Genomic DNA, 24,918 nt, shown 5'->3' with positions numbered 1-24,918 from the left:
AATTTTTATAAACCTGCCTATAAGCTGGGAAAGTAAGCTGTGGCCACACACTCACCCTATTCCTGCAGTCAGGTCTGTGGTTCTCAGATGTGGTGCAGGCTGCAGGTGACCACAGCCTCCCAGGGTGGTTAAACACTCAGTGCCCAACTGTAGCCTCTCTTACATTTTTCCATTAATCCACTTGTCTTACTGCCAGGATAAAATACATTTTCCACATCCTGATATTCCTTATCCTGGCTATTCCTCCCTCAGACTGTTTTACTCCTCCTCCAGTCCCTGTGTTCTTTATCTATGTGATGGGACTCATGCAAGGCTTTTGGTGTGATTGCCTCCTACCATCTAGCCCAGCTCACACGCCTGGGAAAACCTTCTGCAGTGCAGTGTGTCCTGACAGCTATTGCAGCAAAGGGCTCTGCAGCAGCAGAGAGGATCAGACCAAAGACATCCTGGTCCAGGGCCCCCTCCCAGCCTGGGAATTCATGCCCCACGTGAATGAACCCGTCTAACCCACTCAAGATGTGGTGCCTGCATCCTGCACCTGGGAGAACACCACATGTGCTCGTTGTGTTTAATACAACCACATCTTAACTCACAATTTCAGGGCTCAAACTATTTCAGGTGATCCTGGAGCAGCACGAGGAAGCTGTTTGCTCCTGGGTTTCCTTTCCCTCTGCGGGGCAGTGTCTGTGGTGTGGCCAGGAGTGACACCCTGGCTCCCCAGAGCAGATGGAGGGGGCGGGCAGGGCTGCGGGGTCCCGGCCCCATCAAAGCGCAGCTGCAGGGCGGGCAGAGCATCCTCCTCCATCAACACTGCCTGTTGAACGTCTGCTTCAACAGAAGAGGCTGCCTGCCCCCAGAGCATCCTCCTGCCCCAGCCCGGGGCTGCCTGCCCCCAGAGCATCCTCCTGTCCCAGCCCGGGGCTGCCTGCCCCCAGAGCATCCTCCTGCCCCAGCCCGGGGCTGCCTGCCCCCAGAGCATCCTCCTCCATCAACACCGGGGCTGCCTGCCCCCAGAGCATCCTCCTGCCCCAGCCCGGGGCTGCCTGCCCCCAGAGCCTCCTCCTGCCCCAGCCCGGGGCTGCCTGCCCCCAGAGCCTCCTCCTGCCCCAGCCCGGGGCTGCCTGCCCGGCAGACAGAAGGCAGCCACAGGGCAGCTGCACAGCTCAGGCGTCAGGAAGCTGTTCTTGGGATGGAAAACACAAGGGTCTAAGTAACAGGTGTTGTCTGGGGAAGCATTATACAAGCAAAGCTTCGGAGCACTGAGAAGTGCCTTTCTTCTGTTGGTACTTATCTTTTGAGATCTGGAATCCCTGCAAGGTTTTCTACTTGAAACACAAAAAGGTGGAACAGCACCTAAGCAATAATTTTGTTTGTTTTTCTTGTGCTGGTGCAGAGGTCAAGGAAGTGTCATAAGGTGATCTAATTCCCTGGCTGGCGTGACTTCCACAGCAATAATAAATATCTCATCATGCCAGAAGTGGATGTGAGCTATTAACCACGCTGAGGTAGGAAATCCAGGGATCAGGAGTTAAGTGACTATATGAAACATTTTATGTGAGATTCAGATGTCTCATGGAAGAACACAGAGCCTTGAAATGAGATCCAGACCAGCTGATGGCTGGGATGGGGCCAGGCTGGATGGAGCTCTGGGCAGTCTGACCTAGTGGGTGTCACTCCTGCCCACGGCAGGGGGTTCTATCTTTAAGGTCCCTGCCAACCCAAACTGCTCTGTGGTTCTGTGAAGACACCAGTTTGCACATCACTGGAACCACTCTGATTGCTCCAACAGGGAATGTGGCACTTACAGGTGTGGCTGCAGGAAAGGAAAACAAGTGTTTCAAGAGATGCATATTCAGCATTTCTGGCCAGATCAGAGTGAAAACAAAAGATTTCCTCTCTTAGCCTGAAGACAGCTACGTGTCATTTGCACAGTGCTCACCAAGAAGTCTGCAGAAAGAAATCCAGCTCAAGAGAAATTCCTCAGAGGACAATCATGACCCAGTAAAGGCAAAGGGATAGTAAGGGGAAGGTGTGTTGGAGCAGTGTTCGCTAGTAATGGGACTGACAGTGTTGCACACTCCTGGGCCAGAGGCTTTTCTTCCCTGCTGAGGCAGAAAAAGAATAGTTTTAGCATATTCTGACATTAATTGAAAATGCATTAGTGGCTGAGAGCAAACATTAGCTCTTGGTCTTGAGAAATTTCCTTTGTCACAAGCTTAATTGTAATAAAAACTGAAACACCAAAATAAATGTTAGAACATTTAAAAATCATAAAGCCTTCCCTCTTTCCACTTTTCTTCTGCAATTAATTAAAAGCATGAGAAATTTTTCCCTGCGGACACAAACATTAAGAAATCATTCAGCAAATGACTTTTTTCAAGCCTGGCATCTCTAGCCTGGGGAAAGCTTTGGAAAGGTCACGAGATTTGTCCCATGAACGGCCTCTCTCCAAGCCTGGGGGGTAAATCTGTGGATCTGGGGCAGCGTGATGTTGGAGGGCAGATTGTGGGAATGCTGCCTGTTCTTTGCCAGGTGAGTTGTGCCACCTCCTCACCTTTCTCATGTGCACAGATTCCTTTGCTCCAGGGGGACCTGAGCGTGTGCTTAAATCTCATTTCAAAGGAATGTAAGCCCTTTCCTAGAGATCTTTCCCGAGCAGCAGCCAGGACTGATGACTTCAACTGTTTTGCTGCCCTGGGCAGAGCCAGGAGCACCGTGTGAGTGCCAGGATGCCTGGCACTGCCAGCAGCTCTGCACCCACAGGCTCCCGTGCCCTGAGGATGGACAGACTCTGCCCAGCAGGTCAGCAGGAGGCAGCAGGTTTCACAGGCTGCCTTCTCAGCACAGCTCACAGATCACAGCATCAGCCTTGGCACGTTCCCCTTCACCAGGAAAAACGGGAAATGCAGGACAATGACAAAGACATTCAAAGCTCACACTTGGCATGCTACCTGCAGATCATCCTCAGGTGCCTGAGCTTAAAAACCCAGTGTCTCTGTGTGTACAATAATTCCTTCTGACAGTAAAGTCCCCTCTGTTTATTCTGTGTGCTCTCTGTCAGAGGCACCTGTGCAGATTCTGCATCTTGGTGCCTCTAAATTGTTTCTCTCTCATAATAAACGTGGGGATGTGCAGCCACATTTTTATCTTCTTATGAGTGCTAAGCTGAGGACCCAAAAGTGTTGTGTTTCATGAAAGATCAAGTGTTGCAGTGTGAGAAACAAAACACCCAGCCCTAAGACACTGCTCACTGCACCCTTCTTGTGGCTGGCTCTTTGTCATTGCTGCCAGACTTTAAAATGCTGCTGGTTTTCTATCCTATTGAGGATTGGTGTCCCTCAGAGTCCTAAAGGCATGTGGAGTTCCCTCTGTAAAGTGAATTTTTATGGGGAAAGTATTAAGAATAATTATTATGTGTATAGCCACCAGAAAGACAAATTCTATGTCCAATGAATGAATGAAAAAGAAGGGCCACTTCAAAGGAATAATTACCACACTTAGTACCATGCATAAACACACACATTCTCCATGGGATGCGGGTGAAGCTGTAATCCCCCTGAGTGTAACAAGTGTGGCCTTCCCTTAGCCAGCCAACAAGGGTCCAGGTTTCCTAAAATTTATCTGTTTTGCCATTTGTGACTTAGTGTGAGCTAGAAAAACTGTTGGAACAAGCTGTTTTCATCCCTGGGGACAATGCTTTGCTCCTGCCATGTGGTGAGGGAGGGTGACCCCTGTCAGGCTGGGAGCCAGGGGTGCCATCACAGCTCCCAGAGATGGCCACCAGGCAGAGCAGCAAGGTGGAATAGCTTCCCATAACCCTCAAGTTGGGAATTCTTTCTCATTTACCTGCAGGCAGCAGCTGTGATTTCAGCAGGTCACACTGGGGTAACTCTCTAATTTGGAACTCTCCTCCCCAGCAGATAAGGTCCAGGGTGTTTCAGGCCAGGTGTGATGTGGACTTTGAAGACTCCTGGCTCAGGAGCACCTCCTGTCTTGCCTAAACAGAAGAACAAAATGAAGCAAAACTAAAACAAACAAACAAACAAACAAACAAACAACTAAAAAAAAACCCAAACAAACCACCAGTCCCCACTGCAGGAAGAAGGGAAGTGTCACAGGTCCATGAGACATTGCAAAAAATGGGAAAATAAATAAAAGTTCCAAAGATGCCTTTTATTTTATGGTGGAGCAAGACAGAACCAAGTGTCTGTAACCAGAGTGAAATGACATTTGAGCAAAAGCTAGTTTTATATCCACTCATGCTAAAGAAAGGATTGCAGTTCAGCCAAGGTCTTCTTCTGGCTCTCTAGTAGTGCTGATTTCCACTCAGGGAGAACAAATACATCTTTGCTCATGTAACAATAAGAATATCTTGGTCTTTTCCTGAGCAACTTTGCTGCAAATTAGCCAGAGGGAGAGAGCTAAAGCTTGTGATAGAAATAACTCTCATCAGAAACAAGTGCTCAAGGGACTTAGAAATGTGATTTTATTAACTTTCTGTCAGTTTTCAGTGCAGGATAAATGTCCATTTAAGAGCATTAGCAATGCATTCCCTCAGAAGAGACATTTGCAGGACCTTGTTCTTCCCAAGCTGCTCAACTGGTTTTGAAAGGGTGAAAGTACAAGCAGCTGGAAGAGCTGCAAGGATGGAAGTGGAGGGAACCTGCACCAAACCTGTCCAAGGTGTGGTAAAAAAATGCTTTCAACAGGCTAAGCTTAACACTGCTGAGTTAGAGCATGTGCCACAGCTCACTGAGAGCCTGAATACTGGTAAAGAGTCTGTTCATTTATTATACATGATTTGTTTGATTTGTTTCCTGGCTGAAGGTAGAACAAAATGGGACCTGAACCTCAGTTGGGGCTTCTGGGTGCTGGGACTGACATCAACTCTCAGCTTGTAAACTGTCATCAGTCTGTAAAATCTACATTTAATTAAGCTTAACTCTCCCCACTTTGAACAGCTAAAAAGACTGGTTGATGTACCAGGAGCAAGGGTGAAATATTTCCTCACAGCATCTTTGGAAGAAGGATCTGGAAGAAAATATCAGTGCACCTGATGCCTCCTGTCCCACAGTCATATCTTCTCTTGGCACTGACTCCATCTACTCTCAACAGCAGAGGTTTTGTATTCCTAAATTCCCATCTAGAAAGTCCATATTTTTTAAGTTTCTAGAGTATCCAGCAGAAAACAGGGAATTTCTCTGGTTCCTAATGCCAGAGCACAGAGAAATATGGGAGAGTGCTGTGCCAAGCCATGGAATCTGGTCAGACCCCCCAGGGATTTGCAAATGCAGCAGAAGTGAATGTCCATGAGCTCTCTGTGATGGGAGCACCAGGGCTCTGGGGAGAGCATCATCCATGACACAGGGATCACTGAGGGGGGGGAGAGCTGAAACCCCCTAATTCCCTTCTCCCCAGTAAAACACCCGGGTTTTGAAATACTCTTCTGACATTCAAACCCCTTCATCTGTTTGTTTTTAACAGCTAACATTTTCTGAACTTAAATGTCATCTCAGCTGTATTCCCATAACTTAAATCATTCTGGTCCTATAACCATTCTTTTATGCTTACAGCATGTATTTTGAATTAGCTAAATTAGATTTCAGTCTGTTGTCAGTGACTGTCAGTTGTGATGCTTTTGAATTTCAGTTGCAAAATGTGTGGAGGTTCAAGAGGTAGCAGAGTAAGCAGATATTCAAAGCATGAATTAGACTTTTAATAGAAGAAAAAAGCTAGGAAGATGGAACTCATAAATTACTCTAGATATGTGGCCATAATTATTACATGCATTTGATTTCTGTATACATATATAGGGATTTTTAGGAGGCTGGTTGCTATGGTAACTACTGCATGGCCCATATGTTGCTTCTGAAATTCTTTTTCCTCAGTGGAAAATTACACCCATGGACATGGATGGCATTTGTAAATCTCCTAAAAGAGTGGTAATTTTCCTTTTCTTCCTAAATGTCATCGACTGTGTAATGGAAGTCTTTGAAGTTCAATTCTCCTCGTTGTCAGTTCACCAAGAAAGAGACGTGAACTGCATCCAAATCTTCCCTCTCTGCCTCCAAACCTTGCTGGAAGACTGACTGATAGCAAATCCCTGACTTTGTCATGGGTGAGTGTGAACTCACTTCTGTGGACATAAGTGGTTTTGGGCTGGAGCCCCTCTGCTCTGGAGCCAGGCTGGGAGAGCTGGGGCGCTCACCTGGAGAAGAGAAGGCTCCAGGGAGAGCTCAGAGCCCCTTCCAGGGCCTAAAGGGGCTCCAAGAGAGGTGGAGAGGGACTTTGGACAAGGGCCTGGAGTGAGGGAACAAGGGAGAATGGCTTGAGAGAGCAGGCAGGGCTAGACTGGATATGGAGAAGAATTTCTTCCATGTGAGAGTGGTGAGGCACCAGGAGGGGCTGTCCTGAGAAGCTGTGGCTGCCCCATCCCTGCAAATGTTCCAGGCCAGGCTGGATGTGCCTCTGAGCAACCTGGGAGAGTGGGACGTGTCCTGCCCATGGTGGGGAGTTTGGAACAAGATGATTTTTAAGGTCCCCTTCTACCCAAACCATTCTGTGATTGTGTGCAAGGAAATCAGTATTTCTGGCTGCAGGATGACAACTGGTTTGAAAGATTGTTGTGGAGCAGAATGATTGTTTTCCACGTGGCTCAGGATGTCACTGCTGTGCAAAGCCAAGGAGCTGGAGACAGAATCAGCTCAGCTCCAGGTGTGTGCACAGCTGGGAACACCAAGTGCCTTTGGAAGCTGCACCGTGCTCTGCTCTCAGGCTGGACAGAGCAGCAAATGAGAGCCATCCATAGGCACACCAGCACTTTCTGGTGTGTTTTTTGTTGGCTCTGAACCTTCTAACAGTTCTTCTAAGGTTGTAGCATTTCTCTATTCATCTACTGGAGTTAGGAGAAAAAAAACCCGAACACAAATAACTGCACTGTTGCAATCAATTGCTTTGCCTGGTCTGCTTTTGAAGTTTAAATCAAGGGATTAGGAATCCACAACAGAGAAGTCCAGCACTGAGGCTGAAGGAGCAATTCCCTGAGCCAAGAGCCAGGATGGCTTTTCTGATGTGTCCACACTCAGGCTGTGCCTCAGCATTTCATTGCTGCCATCAGCCATGAGCACAAGCACATCTGTAAAATATGGATTTCAGTGAGACTGGTTAAGGGTGGATTTAACTTTGTGTATCTGAAGTTTACCCAAAACCCAGAGACACTTAAATGCATTTTTAACCTTATTTTTTGCAACAATTCTGATTAACGACTGTGGCTTGGAAGCCACCACCTTTATACAGCTAAAGAGTCTGTGAATGTTGGCTTTGCAGAAACCTTTCTTGGTGCCTTACACAGCTGCACTTCTGTTTTACATTGGAAAGGTTTGACACCTCAGCAGTATAAAGTTATAGGTTTTATCCCTAAAACTTCCCAAATGCAGTTTCCATTATTAACACAATTGTGACAGCTATAGTTTGTTTATATTGCTTCACCTGGGGCACATAAACTTAAAGGACTGAAAATACCTCCATGCAATAAAAGAATTTTATATAATTGCTACCTCTTGCTGTAAGGGACAGCTGGCCTTTGAAAGTTGGGAACACGTTTACGTCATTGAAGTAAAATGTAAGCCTGGGGTTTAAATTACTGTAATTTATGTTTCTGAAGCTCAAAACAAAAATATGGCTGTCCAAAGGGCAAATACCTTTCCAAACAAACTAATACTCATAATTCATCTTGGAGAGTGTATATGTCTCCAATCTCCTTCTAGAAGGTTTTCAATGGCAGTTGCTGTTTTCTTTTCATACTTATTCTCTGTGACCTCTGCTTTGCTATCCCCAGTGTTAAAATGTCTATTGCCACTTTCCCAATTCAGCTGTTTTTAATGTTTCCTATTTGTCCTGTTCAAGGCTGTGCCACATCCCTGTACAGTCCCAAAGTTGTCACAGGGGGCTCTGACCAGTGCAGCCCAAGGTAGGTGTGGAAGAGGCTGAGTCACCAAAACCTCTTGAAAGCACTGAAAATGACTTATTTTTTGTGGCTGGGCAAAAAACACTGCCCTGTGAGCAGAGAGTTATTAATGATCCTGCAGTTCTTGTGCTGAGCATTTTCTTGTCACTGTCTTTCAGCATGTGTCTGAACATCATTTATATATTTTGGGTTTAGGGACCCATTCCAAACAGCTGTTGCTTGTTTAGCTTTCTAATTTTTTCCCCCCTTGTTTTTAATTTATAATACTGAAAATCTCTCTAGCATGGGTTGACACCAAAAATGTTTGTTCTAGTCTTTGGATGAAAAGGACCCATGGTTCCTGCTTTTATGATTTACAAATTCACCAACATTTATTATGGCATTGCAAAACAACAGTGACAATAAGAAATTCAACCACAGCTCCCTCACAGAAAATTCCAGGCCCAGAGTTCCTCTGCAGTCTTGAAAGCCCATCGTAAAGGGGGAGCCTGCATCCATTTAGATGGTTTATTTCCAAATCTTATTTGGGGTGTGATCATGCTCTGCCTTGGCTCCATCCCACATTTCTCATTTGCTTTTAATATATGTTCGGATATACCCATAACTTAAAAATGAGTAATCTCATTTTCATACTTTTAAAGAGTTTCGTTGGGCTGCCCACTATAGTTCAGCAGAGAAGAGCAAAAGGCAGAATTTGTCAGTCTTGGATTGTATAAGTGTGAACACTAAATCAGAACTCTAGAGCACAAAGACCATGACTGGCAAATCCAAATTTCACCTGAGCATTGTGTGGATGATCAATTCCTTCCTTAAAAACACCTTTTTGGGCAAAACTGAGCACGACTGAAGGCAAAGTACATCCAGTTGAAATGATGCTGATATTCAGGCCCTGCTCTACCTGCCCTCAGCACATGGGACATGTGACCATGAAGCTGCTGAGAAGGAGAGGACACAGCCAGTGGTGTCCAGCTGCTCCACATCAGCTCATTTACACCTCGTGTGGGCTGCCCCTGGGAGCATCCTTCTTGCACATCCCTGGAGCTTTATTGAAAGTGCTAGCCTGGTCTTTGGGAATGCTGTGCCTCACTGGGGAGCCCCTGTTAGCTGCTGTGGGACAAAATTCCCCTTTTTCATTGGGGTTTTCCCCTGGTGTGGGGAGATGTGGCTGCACACACACAGGTGAGGCAGGGGGGGTCCTGGCCAGGACACAGGCACTCAGCAGTTTGCAGGCTGACCCTTGATGATGGATTATTTTTTCCTTTAGAATCACAGTAGAAGTATTGAGGCAGGAGATTGGGAAAAACACAGAAGCAGCTTAGAAAATGTGCTCAAATCCTGCTCCCAAGTGAGAAGAGGAGCCTGAATGCAAGCCCAGTCCTTCCCCCTCAGCACAAGTGCAGCCCCTGGGATGTGCTGTCACGTCCCAGGAATGTGTTTCCTGGACATGCTGCATCCATCTCCCTCACATGGCTGTGCTGGTTCTGCCAGGACCATCCTCCCTCACTCTGCTGGCCCAGCCTGCTCCAAAGGGACACCTTGGGCTGGGGAAGGGGGAATTGCAGAAGGAGCAGGACCTGTGTTTTGGAGGAGCACAGCTGCCTGCAGCTGCTGCTGTGGTAAATAGTGAGTGTGGATGGGCCACCCGAGTCTAAACCTGACTGGTCTGAGACTGCCTGAGGGCAGGAGTGGATCCAATTCCCAGCTGCACCATCCAAACCTTGCCAGAGGCAAAGGAGTGAAGCTTGAGTGACACTGGATCGCTGCTGTTGCCTGAGAGCAAACAGTCCCAGATGCCCAATCTCAGAATCCCAGAAGGGTTTGGATTGGAAGGAAGTTTAAAACTCACCTTGTTCTAACTCCCTGCTGTGGGCATGGACACCTTCCACTGGGTCAGCTTGCTCAGTGGAGAATATATTCCTAAAATAAATAGAATAGTGAGCAGAACCATCAAGTATGAACCAGTGGTCACTGCCATGTGTGCATGGAGGTGCTGATGGAGCTGGCAACCCAAAAGCAATTTCCTTTCTTATTCCCCTTCTAGGGCTGGATGTCACAGGATGCAGTTGAAGTTTAATGCTTCTAAGAGGACACCATAATGAGCAGGAGCTTGTCCCTTCCCAGGAACCAACTGATGGAAGTGATTGCCATGATCAGGGACTGCTATTCAGGTCTGGACAATTTTTCCCAGTCCTCCCTCTCATACCTTTTCTTCTCTACCTGCTCGGAAACAGCTGCAGATGCTGAGAATTTAAAGCACAGCCTTTAAGATCTAACGTAGTTGAAATGTCTATAAACACCTTGAGTCTCTTTGGAGAACTCTGTGCCTGCCAAACCGTGCAGCTTAGTAAGATGTCTCATTATTCGTGGTGCTTCCCCCTCCTGCAGTCCATGATTATGTGAGAACTGCAGGAAAAGCACCTTTAAAGACTTCAGTACATCCTCAATGCCTGAACTGAAAAAGTAGGCACGGAAACTAACTAAATTAAAAAGTTGAAAACTTTTAATATTATTTAAAATGACCTCAAGCCTTGGAGCATGTCTATGGCTTTTTTTTCCAGCATTGGCAGGTAACAATATTGAAACAGTATCAGAATATCTTTTCTTTATTTCTTTGTATTAATGACCCAAGAGCACAGAAATCTGTTGAACATTAATCACCAGGTTCTGTTTTATGGCTGAAATAAATCTGATTAGGAAACAGAAAAAAAAAACAACTTAGTAAAACCAGTGGCATGATTCACCATGATGGAAATTCACTGATGGAAATAGGATGTTTATAGAATTCAAATTTTGGTTTTGTGTAGAGATATGTATTGCACACTGACCAGGGATCAGCTACAATGGCTGCAAGCAATTAATCAGCAGTTATCTTCCCTGCATGTGTAGTTAGGAGCATGACAAGATAATTGATCTAGAAGAGCTCCAAGGATATACAAGAGGTACTATTTTCTTGGACATTCATTAAAACAGAAATTTCATTTTCTCTTCCTTCTCAGGGCTGGGTCTCCCACAGTGTGGTTTGGGGGCTGCAGAGCACCATCCATCACAGGAGTGTCCTCCTAACAGGTACCCAGGTATATCTGTGTGAGATTTGTCATTGGGATCAGGACTTGGAAGCAAATCTCCCAACCATCTCCACTCTGGGCAGTTTGGTTTGTGCCGTGGTGTGGAGCTGCAGCACATGAAGTGGGTCACTAAAACCCCTCAGTGCTGGCCCCAATCCCCTGAAACACCCAGCATGGGCCTGGGAGAGCAACACTGCTGTAACACCAGCCCCTCTGCCCCAAAGCTGTCAGGCAGCACAGCCACCCCAGCTCCTGAGGGGTTTTGCTGCCAGTACCAAACCAGATTTCAGGGACTTTCCACCATTTGTCTTCTCGTTGCCTCTCTCCTCCCCACAGGTGTACACTTGATACAGCCACTTTCCTTCAGGGGAAGAACCTGCTTTCCTGCTGGACAGGAATGATGACCCACTTGCCTTCTGCTTCAAGCATCCATCAAACCCAGCCTCTGTGTCCCCTGCAGTCTTAATTTTCCTCTTGACAGCAAAGACAAATGACTCCCCTGGGGCTGTTTGCTCATGTCTACTCAAGGTTTCTGTGACATTTCTTGAAGATGACCTGTTTTTTTAACACACAATGGGTTTTCTTTCCACTTCCACCTACCACTGTGATGAAGGAGATAGATTTGCTTTAAGAAATCCTAATGGTGTCAATCTCTGACACATTCTCTGTCTCTGCTTTCTGCTTTAAGCTTCTTCTTGTTCCCAGATGTTGCCAGCTCTAATTTTTTTCCTGTATTTGGGGTTGTCCTGCACAAATAAAGCAATATTTCATCGAGGTGCACCAACTAAAAGAAAATATATTTTAATTTTTTTTTTTAATCTAAGTTTCCCCAAACTCACCTTGAAATCTGCTTTTTGAGTCCCCCAGCTCCCAAATAATGGTGAGTATTCCTGGGGGAAATATTCTCCTGTCTCTAGGATTATCGTGGGATAAGCCACTCTCTCTGGCCTCTTCTGAGTACACAACACAAAGAGCTGTTGTTTGAGTCATCAGACCAAAGGAAAGGGGTATTTTTGTGTTGTTTAGGACAATTACACCAATGGAACTGGGGTGTTCCATGTGATGCAAAGAAACATTACACTAGGAACATTTGCCTTTAAGACAGCACATAGGAATCACCAACTTTATCAAGACAGTTGGATGGTTAATCTCCCTCATATGTATTACTTTAAAGCTTTTAATAGATTTTAAGACTCTTTTTTTGTTGTTGTTTCTTTATTTATCAGATATTTCTGGAAATGACAGCCATATCTGTAAGTGTCTCAAGGACATTTCTTTCCCAGTAATGTCCCGTGGGACCAGAGTAAAGCGATGGCCCCCCACCTGCCAGCCCCTCACCTGCTCACAGGTACTTTGTCCTCTGCAAAGCTGTGCCTTGAGCACAGCTCTCCTTCTTTCCAGCCACATGAAGGAGCCTGACCCCTGCATGGCACCCGGGGGAGGCAGGCAGGCAACACAAGGAGTCAGGATTTTGTTATTGATATTTTCATGATGAGGCATGCAGAGAAATAGGGGGAAAGCACTTTCAATTCCCCCATTTTCTCATTTTGGAGAGCTTCTCTTTGCAATATAGCTCTTTAATGTCATCCCCAGTAAAAATGTCCTTCCCTTAATATCCCTCTTCCCAGAACAATTGCCCTGCAGTATCACACACAGGACAGCCAGGCCATGCACTGGAAATACCAAACACCCGGATTTGCAAGGAACACTGCCAGCCCCGGCTATGATTAAACCCCATAAAAAAGAAAGGGTCTCTCTGGCCAGATCATCTGGATGTTGAAAGAGAGAGGAATGTGATTGCCACTTTCCAGTTTCCCTTGGCACAAGGATTTTCCAACCATCCAGCACATCCTGAGGATGGGAAATGGTGCTGGACCACCTGCGTGCTGGCTGTGCTCAGTGGCCACCACATCCCTCCAAGCATCAGCGTTTCCAAACACAGCCCTGAGGTTACACAAAGACTTTTTGATCCCACCTCAGTGACCCCAAGGCTTCAAATGCTGCCATGGGACCTTCCTCGCACTGGAAGGAGCTCCTTGTTCCCATAAATCATAGAATCCTAGAATAGTTTGGATTGGAAGGGACCTTTAGAGGTCATCTAATCCAACCCCCAAATGGAAACATTGCAATTTGGGCACTCTACCATGCAAACTCTCCTTGGCTCTTGAATGCAATAATCACACTCTGGATAGCTGTGAGTTACTGTGCAAAGGGAAAAGGCCTCTCTCAACCCCCCTGCTTTGTCCTTTTACCATTGTGTATGTGGCTGCTTAATAGATATTGAATAATTTAAACAATCCACATGCTATAACATGCCCCCAAATGTTTAGTTGAGTGTCCCCAAATCTGTTTTTCATGTTTATCCTTCCATTCGTTAGGAACGTAAATGTTCTTTGACTTCACCCTGTGCCTTTCAGCATTATTTTATGGAAATTCTGATTTCCTGCACTGAAAGAAACCCTGATGATAATGAGAGGCTTGAAGCGTTTCAAACAAAGAAAAAGCAGATTGAGTCAATTCTTCATTTTGTTCTTAATCAAAACTAGTTGTGTGCATTTGCATCGACAATGAGCTCAGCACACAATGCTCCATATGGGCTTGGCTGCTGGCATTCAGTGAATGGCAGCAGCCACTGAAAAAGCTCCCTGGTTTTCAAAGATTTAGGGATGACCTTGCAAAAGTGTCATTTGTCACTGCCTTCCTTGTCCAGAATCGCTAGGAAAATCCCTGGAAACAGGCTATGGAATTGCAGAGCCAGTTCTCACAGGCCGAAGCAGCACAACAGCACTTGGCTAAAGGGAAACAGTGGGAAATGAGAAACTGGAAGCTTTTAATGGAGCCCCAAAATATTCCTTTTCATGATCCTTTATCTGGATATTGGTCTTTTACTTCAGATGTTACTCATTTTTCAGGTATACTATTATACCAAGTCCACCATAAATATGAATGCACACAAGCTACGGCCCATCAATCCAGACACCTATTTGCAATTCCTAAGTGTCTAAAACACTTGGAAACAACCCACAAACTTTCACTGCTGCTCATTTCAGACCTGATCTCGCAGAAGCCCCTTCATGCTAATTCCAGTCCAGTTACACCCAGGAGGTGTAACATACATGCCATTTTAGGACCAGGTCCTTATTTTTGAGCACATTAACAGTCCCCAGCAGGGCTGTGGTGCACAGACTTTGCAGGTCTGGTCTGCAGAGCATGAACAATTAGAAGAAAGAGGGATGGCGAGTCACACAGACATCCCTGGTTGTGCTGTTGTGAGTGGCTGGACAAGTTCTGCTCAGGAAGGATTTATTTCAACTCATTTTGGTCTGTGGCTGTGAGAGGCTTGCAAAACCTTTCACCTTCTTTCCCTGGAGTCATGTATATTTTATGAGAAATTTAAGAATTACCTCTTATTAAAATGGGGATAGTGTAATTACCAATAAAAAGCAGATGTTATGGCATGACTAATGCTTGAAAATGTGTACGTAGCAAGTACAACATACGAGCACATCCAGACTTTTCACTGAGATAATAAAAATTGTCTTTGTTGAAACAAACCGGCCAAGTCACAGAGGTCTGAAGTCACAGGGAAATCATTGCAGAAAACACTGAAAGGCTCCACAAAAGGGCAGCTTTGCTCCCACTGATCTCAGCAGCAAAATGCAACAGCAGGAGGTTGAGACAGAGAGCTCCCATGGCTGCTCACCCTGCCCGTGTCAGGAGGTGTTTGGAAAGGTGTCCTGTTAAAGCACCAAAACTCACTGAGCTGAGAACATCCTTCCCCTCCATGCTGTAATGAGCTGTAATTAGTGAGCTCCCTGACACCTCCAGCACCTCTCAAGGGTCCACAACCCACCTGCAACAGTCAAGACCATTCCCTTGGATCACTCCCAAGTATTTTGGCAAGGCGTATCAGGAGCAATCCGTGTAGGCTGACTTTTGAAACAGGAATGTGCAAATAGCATGTAAATGGAGTTGTTCAACAAATCTGTTCAGGCAGTCCCAGGGTTCAGACATTTCTGCTGAGCTCAAAACTTCCTCTCCCTTCCTTGCCTGAAAATTGCATTTATTGCTCTCTACAGATACCTGAAGGGAGGTTGTGCCAAGGTGAGGGTTGCCTCTTCTCCCATGGAACTAGAGAAAAGACAAGGGGAAATGGCCTCAAGTTGCACCAGGGGAGGTTCACACTGGATATTGTGAAAAATTTGCTCACTGAAACAGTGCTTAAACATTGGAGGAGGCTGCCCAGGGAAATGGAGGAGTCATCATCCCTAAAAGTGTTAAAAAATGAGTAAACATGGCACTCACAATATGGTTTTGTGGTTATTCTGTCAAAGGTTCGACTTTATGATCTGGAAGGTCTTTTCCAATCTTAATGATTCAATAATTCTATTGTTTTTGCCATAAAAGAATATTTAAAAAATGCACTCATTTTGCAAAAGAGCCTTTGCAGCTCAGGACATGTGTGGATGTCAGCCTGTGGGTATAAATTTGGGGGCACAGGAAGATCTGTGCCTTGGCCAGAGGAGGCTGCAAGGGCAGTGGGAGCTCAGCCCCCAGGGGTGCAGGAGGGTCTGGAGCACCACAGCAGCCATGGGCTGCTGCTCACCCCGACCACTCATCTCCAAATCCCAAGTCTGACTCTTTGAGCTGTTCTCTGTCCCAAAGCCCATGCCCTGCCCAAAGCCCAGTGATTCAGGGTGCACTGGAGGCACCAGAGACCTCCCCACTTTTTCCCTAAGTCTCTCCCATATTCAGTCATTATTTCCTCTGCACACAAATTCCATATTTCAATTTCAAGGGAAGAAAGCACATCCTAATCCTCAGACTGTTCTGGGCCCTGCCAGAGTGTTAAGTGACTGGAGGAAGCTCCAGCAGTGTGCTGGGCTGTGCTGCAGGCTGGAGGGGTTTGTTCCTGTTGGTTTGTACCAGCACTAGCTCTGTCAATCTGTGAAATGAAGCTAAGACGTGCATAAGCAGCCTTGACAGCAATTAGTTCTGGCAGAACCTTTGAGGTAATGAATTTCAGTGATGGTGGGGTTTTGGGTGCCTGAACACTTCATCAGCTGCTGGTATATCAGACTGTAGCAGCTGAGAAATCACATTATAATAAACCACTTTTTACTGCAGGCACCAACCAGGATAATATATGGGATGAATAATAATAGTCCATTCAGAATCATTCCTGTGCTTTAGAGCTTTGGATTTTCAGTAAATAGATCAAATACTAGGCAGAAATGAACCCTATTCAGAATTTCTCCATTACCCAGCTATTTATGAGCATTTTTAATGTATTGTCAGAGAAGTTGCTCCACTCTATTACACTTGCCAGCTAAGCTCTGAAATACATACATGTTGATGCAGTAAGAAAAATCATCTCTAATGCAGCAAAATGTATTTTAAGTTTAAATGGAAGAAAAGACATGATAACTATTTCAGTGTGAAATATCATCAAGACTGTCTCTTTCTGTTTATTTACAGCAAAAATTCTTCTTTTAAAGTATGGAAATACATGACTTAGAAATACCTTAAAAGGCACAATTGAAGCACTCTCATGCTTTCTTCTATGTTTATAAACCAGAAATGCATTATTACAAGGGCAGATCTGGGAGAGCAGCTTTGTGCACAGGCCAACAGTGATATGGCAAGGGGGAAAGGTTTTTAACTAAAAAATGAGAGATTTAGGTTAGAAGTTAGGAAGAAATTCTTTACTCAGAGGGTGGTGAGGCCCTGGCACAGGCTGCCCAGAGAAGCTGTGGCTGCCCCATCCCTGGGAGTGTCCAAGGCCAGGCTGGACAGGGCTTGGAGTGACCTGGGGTAGTGGAAGGTGCCCCTGCCCATGGCAGGGGTTGGAACAAGATGAGATTTAAGGTTCCTTCCAACCAAAACCACTCTGTGATTCTGTGATTTTGTTGCAATAGAATGGATTGTTACTTATCACTGTCTTTGTAATAATTAGCATGACATTTTTTTTAAAAAATCATTAATCTGAAGCTATTTCTATTAAAATCTGTCCTTTAGAATGTGTCACTTTGGCTGCTGGTCACATGGTTGGAAGTCCATCAAACATTCTGTCCTACACCAGAGAAGGAGGTGAAGGAAGGTGATGTCTGGTTTACCAGGGCTTGTCTCAGGAGTTCATTACCTCACTGGCAGAGATAAAAACAACTGATGCTTCTCTAGAAAGTAGCCAGGCCGTCTGCAAGCATCCCAGCAAAGCCAGGATGCCCACAAGACTTACTGGGGAGGAGGAAAGGGACCCCTCTGGCAGCAGGGAGCTGGGTGGGTGGGTGTTCTCCCTCTGTGATGCTCCCCTGGAACCCCATCACCATGGCAGCCAGGGATGCAGGATGAAGATTCTCTCCCTGCTGGCTTTCCCCTTCCTGCACTCTCCTTGAGCACGTGGTGACCATAAAAACATCCTTTGTCTCACCCTGGTGAGCAGGGGCTTGGCAGTTTCGTTACCCAAGGGTAGGTTCAGGCTCTTTTCAATAAGATAGTCTTAAGTTATCCTCAAAGTGCAATAAACCTTGGAGACAGGGCTTTAGGGATGAAAAAAGCAGGAGAAAGTCAGTGTGGGTGGGAAATAACAGCACCAGAGTAGCAAATAGCCAAAAAGCAGACAAATTTTCTAGCACACAAATATTTGTGTGTGTTTACCTGTAACAGTGATATGACCTTTTTTTCCCCAGTAAAATGGTGCCTTATATAGCAATGATATGTTAAATTAGCTTTTCAAATAAAGACAGAGATAGAAGAAGGATTGATTTGAAACTTCAAGTTCAAAATCTTTTGAAGACCTGAATTGCATATGCTCATTTTGGTTGTACAGAAAATTTAAAAAAAAAAAAAAAATCTGGGGAAAGGAGGATTCTACAATATTTTTTTCAGGCTCTACCCAAATTTCAGTGTTCTTCCATTTCCAGAATGCTCGTAATCACTGCTGATCTACAAAGATTTTCAGGAGACCATAAATCACCCTAAATAGCCCAAGGCTGTGGGAGTTCTTTTCTTTGGCTTGGAATCTCCAAGGCAGCTCATGAAATCTGATGTAAGTTTAACCTCAAACGAGGTAAAAGCACTCTCTCTGCTGTGGTTGCATACAGTGCTGAACAGTAGCCTGTGAAAAATCAGGTAGTGAGGCTGGGGGTTGTTTTTGGAGCTTTGTTATTGCTGTTCTTAATCAACAAGGAGAAAACACCAAATCACATATTTTTCCTGTGTGACTGCTTGAGAGTATAGAAACTAACTTGGTATTTAGATTTAATTGAAAACCCTACATGAGAAAGCATTTCAAGACTCAAGAAGAAAGAGCTGGAAGACAATGTGAAATCCTCACAATCCTTGGTCTTTAAGTGGCCTGGTTCCCTCTCAGCAGTGGCCGAGGTGCCACGGCCTGGGTGCACAGCAGGACAGATCAACACTGGGGACTGACCTTGCCTGTGACCCTTGCCCACTGGCATAACTTCATTTCAGGATGTGGAGACAGAACACCACCACAGCCCTGTCATCCTGCCCAGGAGGCTTGGAAAGCATCCTGCTGACCAGAGACAGTCCTGAAGACTTCAATCCTAACCTCCTGCTTTGCATTGAGCAGCCTGGCCCAGATTCCCAGGTGCTGGACCTTGAGTACCTGCCCTACTACAGAACATCCCACATCTGTGTCTGCCCAGCACCTCACATCTGCACAGAAAGAGAGAAAAGCTTCAATGAAGGCAATGCTAACACTAAGCAGGATAAGAAAGTGAGTTATTCAGCCACTCCACAAGATATCTTCCACGCTGTGGGACATCTGAAGGGCTCCTTGGCCAACCACTCACACAAATTACTTGTATGGTTAAATTGGGTTAAATACCTGTAAATTAGGTTCAGGTGAACTCACCCTGGATGTTTCTAAAAGGGGTGGGAAGGGAATAAGAGAAGTAGGCCAACATCACATCAAGATGTTACTCAAAATTAGCCCCTCAGGAACAAAATGATGACTTGTGCTCTGAAAACACAAAGCAGGAGCAGAGTTATCTGCAAGGACGAGACACAGCAGCCCTTGCAAGGTCCCTCTCCCTTGACAGAGCCTGTGGGCCCAGACTGCTGCTGTGTGGGACATTGTTGGCTCTGGGTGGGACCTGTCCCACTGCTGTGCTCCCAAAAGCAGCGTTGTTCCCAACATCCCATCATCTGACACCTCAGCTCTTGGTCCTGTACATGTTTTTCAGAGCATCCTGCCAAGTTTGGAGCTGAGCAACAGGACAATTTCTTCTACAAGCAAGGAAGAGCTGCCAGCCCAGGAGCTCCTGGGGGCCAGCAGCTCTGCACTCTGCCTGCCCATGCCCTCCTTCTCCAGCGGGCTCCCAGCCCTGAGCCAGCCCCCTCCCTGCAGTGGGTACTTCCCCTACTACAGGACAGAGGCAGGGATTTGCACTGGCCCGCTTGAAAGAACAGAGTCCTTCACCAGGATAGAAGTTCTGGAGACCAAAGAGGGAGGACAAAGGGGAGGATCAAGTGGTTGGAACCTCCGTGGCAGCTGCTCGGTGTCCTGAGAAGAAAGAAGGGGGTTTGTGGATGCAGATGTGAAGGAGAAACTCTTAAAACCTATGACAATATGAAAATTGGCATGTATTTGAATAAAATGAAAATATTTCTTCTCTCAAAAAAAAAAAAAAAAGAAACCCAACAAGTGATATCCCAGACTGTGTCATGGAAGCAGAAAGAAGCAGAGCAGGAGCTTGGGAAATTCAATAAAATTTCTCTAGATGTGAGGAAGAGAACTGTGTGTCTCTGTAGCTAATCCCAAAGGCAAGATGCTCACTCAAGGGATGTGCAGCTATGGGAAATGGCCAATGGGAAAAAATTAAGAATTATTTAAATCTAAGTGCTTGGAGGAATTAAAAAGAGACATAATTTCCAGTTGGGATTGGGAAATACATTTCCTTTCCCCCTCACTACAATCCTTCCATTGTATTACTGGCATCTGTTAGACCTGTGCACAACAGCCATACACAGGAGAAAAAAACCCGTTTTTATTTAAATTCTTTGTCAATATGATTTTTTGAACACATTTCCATTATGTCTGTCTTCATTTCACTTGCACAGTCAGTAATGAAAATACTCTTGATTACTTTAATATGTGCAACTAGGAGCTTCTATAAACATCAGTTTTGATGCTGGAAAACTGGGAAACAGCATCCAAAAACATTTTGGCATTGGTGAATCTTGACTGATTTACACCAGATGAGAATCTAACCAAAAAAGGTCAGCTCAGTATTTTCTTTGCAGTTGTGAAATCTTGCAATATCCTCTCCTTACTGCCAACTGTGTCACCTCCTCGAGACACCACAGGAGCTGATGAAACACGGCTCTTTCCCACCCCTGCACTGTGCACCAATTTCTGCCCAAAATAGGTGAGTTCACTCCAACCAGTTAGTAAAGCTGAGAGTGTTTCTGTAATGATTGCACACTGGTATGACAGTGTATTGACAGGCTGTGTCTAAATGTACCAATGTTACCTATTTTAAGGATCGAATTAAAAAACCACATCATGTTTCACTATTCACATCTCTATAGGTAAACCAGTTTTCCTTGTGGTAAGTGTGACACTGAGACCAGGAGTGCCACAGCCATGCAAGGCACATGATGGTTTTAATAATAATTTCTGCTTACCCTGCACTTCAGTGGTTTTTGACCAGTTGGGAAGGGGTTTTGGTTAGATGTTGGAAACCAGCAGAGCTCCCAGACAGGAGCTTTGATTCCAGTCTTTCTTCCAGGCACTGCTCAGGATGAAGTGCTGTCTCACCCCCAGGTTTTTTTAAAATGTTAAAAAAATGGGATCATCCAAACTGGTGAAAATTCATCCCAGCGTCCTCACACAGCTGCCCCAGCTGGAATCAGGAATGCAGCAGGAGCACCAAGCATGCTTCTGCATCCCTGCATTCCCAGGGGCACCCAGTGCCATTTTCCTGCTGAAAAACAAGACAAATCAGATTCCAGATGAACTAAGACTGTATAAGACAGCTTCTGGTTCTAAGCACAAAGAAGGCTGATGTCTCAGGTACGCTGAAAGAAAGCCATACAAAATAGAGTGAGATTATCCAACTCAAGGGATCAGGCAGAGGAGGAAAGGAATTTTGTCTGAAAAGCAGGTGTGGATTGTTCTGCGAATATTAAATTCAGCATTTCCATAAATTTGGCATATTAAAGTACTTTGAATGATGTGGTATTAAATCCACAAATCTGCCTGATTTTTACAAGATAGAAATTAGCTGCTTTCTATTGGGTGTACTTGATAATTTATGGGAGCAGTGAACATCAGAAATCAAGGGTTTGGGAGATGAGAATAGTACAAGCTTTTTGCTCACGGATCAGAGAAGCCTAATTTTAATCAAAAGCTGGCAAGTATCATATCATATGTTGCCATCTTGAAATTGGAGCTGAGCAAAACTCATGATTTTAATGTATTTTCCATACAGTCTTGCTTAGAGGTAAAAAGGAAAGGATGGAGGGCAGTGCTGGAAGTGTCTGTGTTTCTCTCTAAGGTTTATGCTACTTTATTACTTTTCCACATAGTTAACATCCTGTACACAGGCAGCAAACCATTTTTCTCAAACTGCTCCAATGGATCAGATTCCTACCTTAGCTGGGACATCATGTGCCTTCACCCCAAGAGTGATCCTAGTCACACACTGTGGTTCATCCTTGTGTACTGATAATGTATTTCCTTTCATCTCTCTATTTGAAAAATTCATAATTACTGCCCTAAACCTTCAGTTCTTCAACACTAGCAATCCTCTGAAGTTTGAAAAACAATCTGCAATTACTTTGATGCATGCTGTGCAGTCTTCATTGATCCTGTTTAAGCTTTTAATCTCATGAATTCACAAAGTTAATTCATAAAACAAACCAAACAAACCACGGCAAAATATGCCCTTTAATAGCAAAAGTGGTGATGATTATAGATGTCTTTGGGGATTTCTGATAATGCAGGTTCTTCTTTCTCAACAGCTGATGTCAGATTTCATTTGGAAAGAGGGGACAAGACTCTAGCCACAGTATTTGTTAGTCTGTGTACCCCTTGGGAAAAACCTACTTCAAAGTCAATAAAAAGACTCACAGAGACATGTCAGGTCATGGAATTTGTCTCTGATGTCAGGTACAAGAGACTTGTTTTAGTAAAACACTGCAGGCCTTAAGATCTAGACCCAAAGATTCCTAAAATCAATGAGAGAACTCCATCAGCCTCAGCAAGGTGGAGCTTGGGCTTCCAGTTCCTCCATTTGGAACAGAACAGCACATTCCTTATATAAACCTGACTAAATGTTGTTTTAGGGAGAAAATTAGCTCCCCAATATTTAAATGTCTTGGTATGCACCCTGCCCCAAGGACTGGCGTTAGCAGGGCTCTCCTTTCTCTCCCAAATCTGGATTGTGTCAATGTATATGACTTAATAACTTTATTTTGAACTCTGCTAGAAAGGAAGCTCTTGGCAAGCAGCATTTATCACAGAAGAGCAGAACTCAGCATGAAACAAAGAAGCTTAAGCAGGTCCCTGCCCAGCAACGTGATGGGAAGGAATGGAAGTGAGTCATTAATAGGAAACAACTTGGCTTCCTTTCAGAACTGTATTTATGGTGAGTGACTGGAGAATACCTTGAATATACACCTCCATGCAAATACCAGAACGTGCACATCACTGGGCAAGCCCAGGGCTGGGGAACAGCACGGCTCTCCTGCTGGGACAGCCTAATCCAGGATTCGGTGTTTTGCCAATGCAATTGAGGAGCCACATCAGAGATGAGGAACTGTGATCTGCAGAGCAGGGGAAGGATGAAGGCAGTGCCTGAGGGCTGTGCTGAATGCTGATCAGCAGCAGGAACACGTGGAAACACGAAGGAATGAAGAAGCAAGGGTTGCAAGGTCCAGTTATCCACAGGGAAGCTGATGCAACAGGAGGGGAAGCAGCTGTGCTTCTGTCACACCTGGGCCTGGAATGGATTCCATCAGTCTGTCCTGACACACAGACATGTTTCTGTACATACCTGGAGCTATATCCTAAATCTCACCAGAATGAACGTGTTTGGGCCCAAGTGAGGTACCTGCCCAAAATAAAACTGTTCCTTAAAATGTGAAAAGGTGGGGTGGGCTGGGCTGAAGGTACAGGCTGGTCCTGTCTGCAACCCTTTCTCAGTTAATGATGCATGTGGGAAGGGATGGTGAAAAAGCAAACAGCCTGCTGACCTACATAATCCCCCATAAATCTATCTGTCCCTACCCCTGTGCTACCAGCTCCCCTTAACTCCTCCCAGGCTCCTGGGGGCACTTCTGCCTTTCCCAGGAACACAAGCTGATGGGATTTGCAGGCATTGGGCAAGGCAGAAATGCCAGCACCTGATCCAAATTATGTAGTCCTTGACTTCTGCAGCAATCATTAGAGTTTCACATGCGGAAAAATGCATGTGCTATGTATTTTAGTTTGCAGTCTTTTGTCAAGGCTGGTGTCCTTGAGCTAATTTCTGCTACTGGTAAATATAAATGGAGAAATGCATCCCCAAGGATAGCTGAACATCAGGATCATCTGAGCTGTGGACTCCAAACTTGTGTTTGAAATATATCCACTGTGCAGGGGAATGTGCTCTACTTTTCTGAGCACCCACCTCTGTGCATGAGGAAGAACTTCTGTTCTGGGAGGGTGAGTGAGAACCAGGACAGAGAGGCTCTGGAGCCTCCTTCCCTGGAGATATCCAAAGCCACCTGGACACAATCCTGAGTAATGTGGTCTAGGGGACCTTGCTTGAGCAGGGAGGTTGGACTAGATGAGTTCCAGTGGTCCCTTCCAATGTGAACCATTCCCTGGCTCCTGTGCATCAGCAACTGAGTGGGGCACAGCCACCTGCCTGTCTGAGGGGAGACTGGGCCACCTTCTCATGTTTTTAGCTGAGAAAAAATAATACCAAAGCCTAGGGGTGGCACAGAGCTCCTTCTGTTGCAATTACACCAAAGAGTAAGCACACTCCATGGTAGCTTGTACTGAGCAAAATTATCAAAGGCAAACAGATAAACTGGAAATTCTTGCAGGAGCAAGACCTGAAGGAGACTGGCAACACAAGCAATGCAAAGGGAGTGTGATGGAGAGTGAGGGGTTAAGTTTGCCTGGCTGACCAGAGCTGTGAAAATAGACACCAACCTGCCTGGGAGGAGGCAGTGAGCTCTTTCCCACTCCAAAGCTCTGCAATGGCTGAGACATCAAACCCCAACACAATATAAACCTAACAATAGGGTCTGACAGCTGCACGGTGTTTGAACAACGCCTCAGATGGGGAAGCTTGTGAAATCCTCTGTATCCCACTGGAGCTTGGGAGCTGCAGCTTTTCCTGGCTTCTCTGGCTGTATTTTCCCTTAAACCAGAGACTGTGCCCCTGGTCTCACCACATCCTTTCAGGGACCCAGCTCACACCCACAGCCACCAAGCTTTGGATTTACTCCCTAAATCCATTTCCTGTGGCAGCAGAGTGCTGCTCCCTTCCTTTGAAGAGCTCGCTCCCTCATGGCATCCTCATGAATGGGTGCTCCGGGTAAACTTGGGGGGGTCTCACTCCAAGCAGCTGCCCCGTTAGCACCTGATGATGGCTAATAATAATGATTAATGAATCTTAATCTTCCTGCCACAATTCTCTTTCATTAATATTTATATTTGGCAGATGTACCCCCAAGGGATAACTTGAGCTGCTAAGTATTAGTCTGCTATGTACAGCTGGTATTTTCTGTAGAAACTTTGAGGACATTCTTTGAAAGAGCATATTATGTGCAATTTTATTTTCAATTGTTAATGCTGTCACGTGTCAGCATAGAGAAGAATGTTTATTTTAGGTCTCCTCATCTGATGAAGTAAAAAAACTCCCT

At 45.3% G+C, this 24,918-nt stretch overlaps 2 long non-coding RNA genes across 5 annotated transcripts; one reads left to right on the top strand and one right to left on the bottom strand.

Moving 5' to 3' along the window:
- Nucleotides 1-934: 934 nt before the first annotated feature.
- On the bottom strand, nt 935-17,334 carry LOC135279927 (uncharacterized). Of its 4 annotated transcripts, XR_010347067.1 has the most exons (7): nt 17,174-17,334; nt 11,871-11,984; nt 11,632-11,777; nt 9,813-9,883; nt 3,847-3,997; nt 1,940-2,102; nt 936-1,813 (listed from the first exon to the last, which is right to left on the bottom strand). It is a non-coding gene; the product is annotated as an uncharacterized LOC135279927 (long non-coding RNA). The 4 variants fall into 4 exon arrangements; XR_010347066.1 differs by having other exon boundaries at nt 935-2,105; XR_010347065.1 differs by having other exon boundaries at nt 937-2,102.
- Nucleotides 17,335-17,344: 10 nt separating this feature from the next.
- LOC135279926 (uncharacterized) lies at nt 17,345-19,694 on the top strand. The gene is made up of 4 exons (XR_010347064.1): nt 17,345-17,499; nt 17,955-18,079; nt 18,505-18,772; nt 19,242-19,694. It is a non-coding gene; the product is annotated as an uncharacterized LOC135279926 (long non-coding RNA).
- The last annotated feature ends 5,224 nt before the right edge of the window (nt 19,695-24,918 follow it).

This window comes from Passer domesticus, chromosome 13 (assembly GCF_036417665.1).
Source record: "Passer domesticus isolate bPasDom1 chromosome 13, bPasDom1.hap1, whole genome shotgun sequence".
In the NCBI taxonomy this organism is placed as follows: domain Eukaryota; kingdom Metazoa; phylum Chordata; class Aves; order Passeriformes; family Passeridae; genus Passer; species Passer domesticus.
Note: the sequence above shows the minus strand (reverse complement) of the source record. Positions and strands in the feature narration are given on the sequence as shown.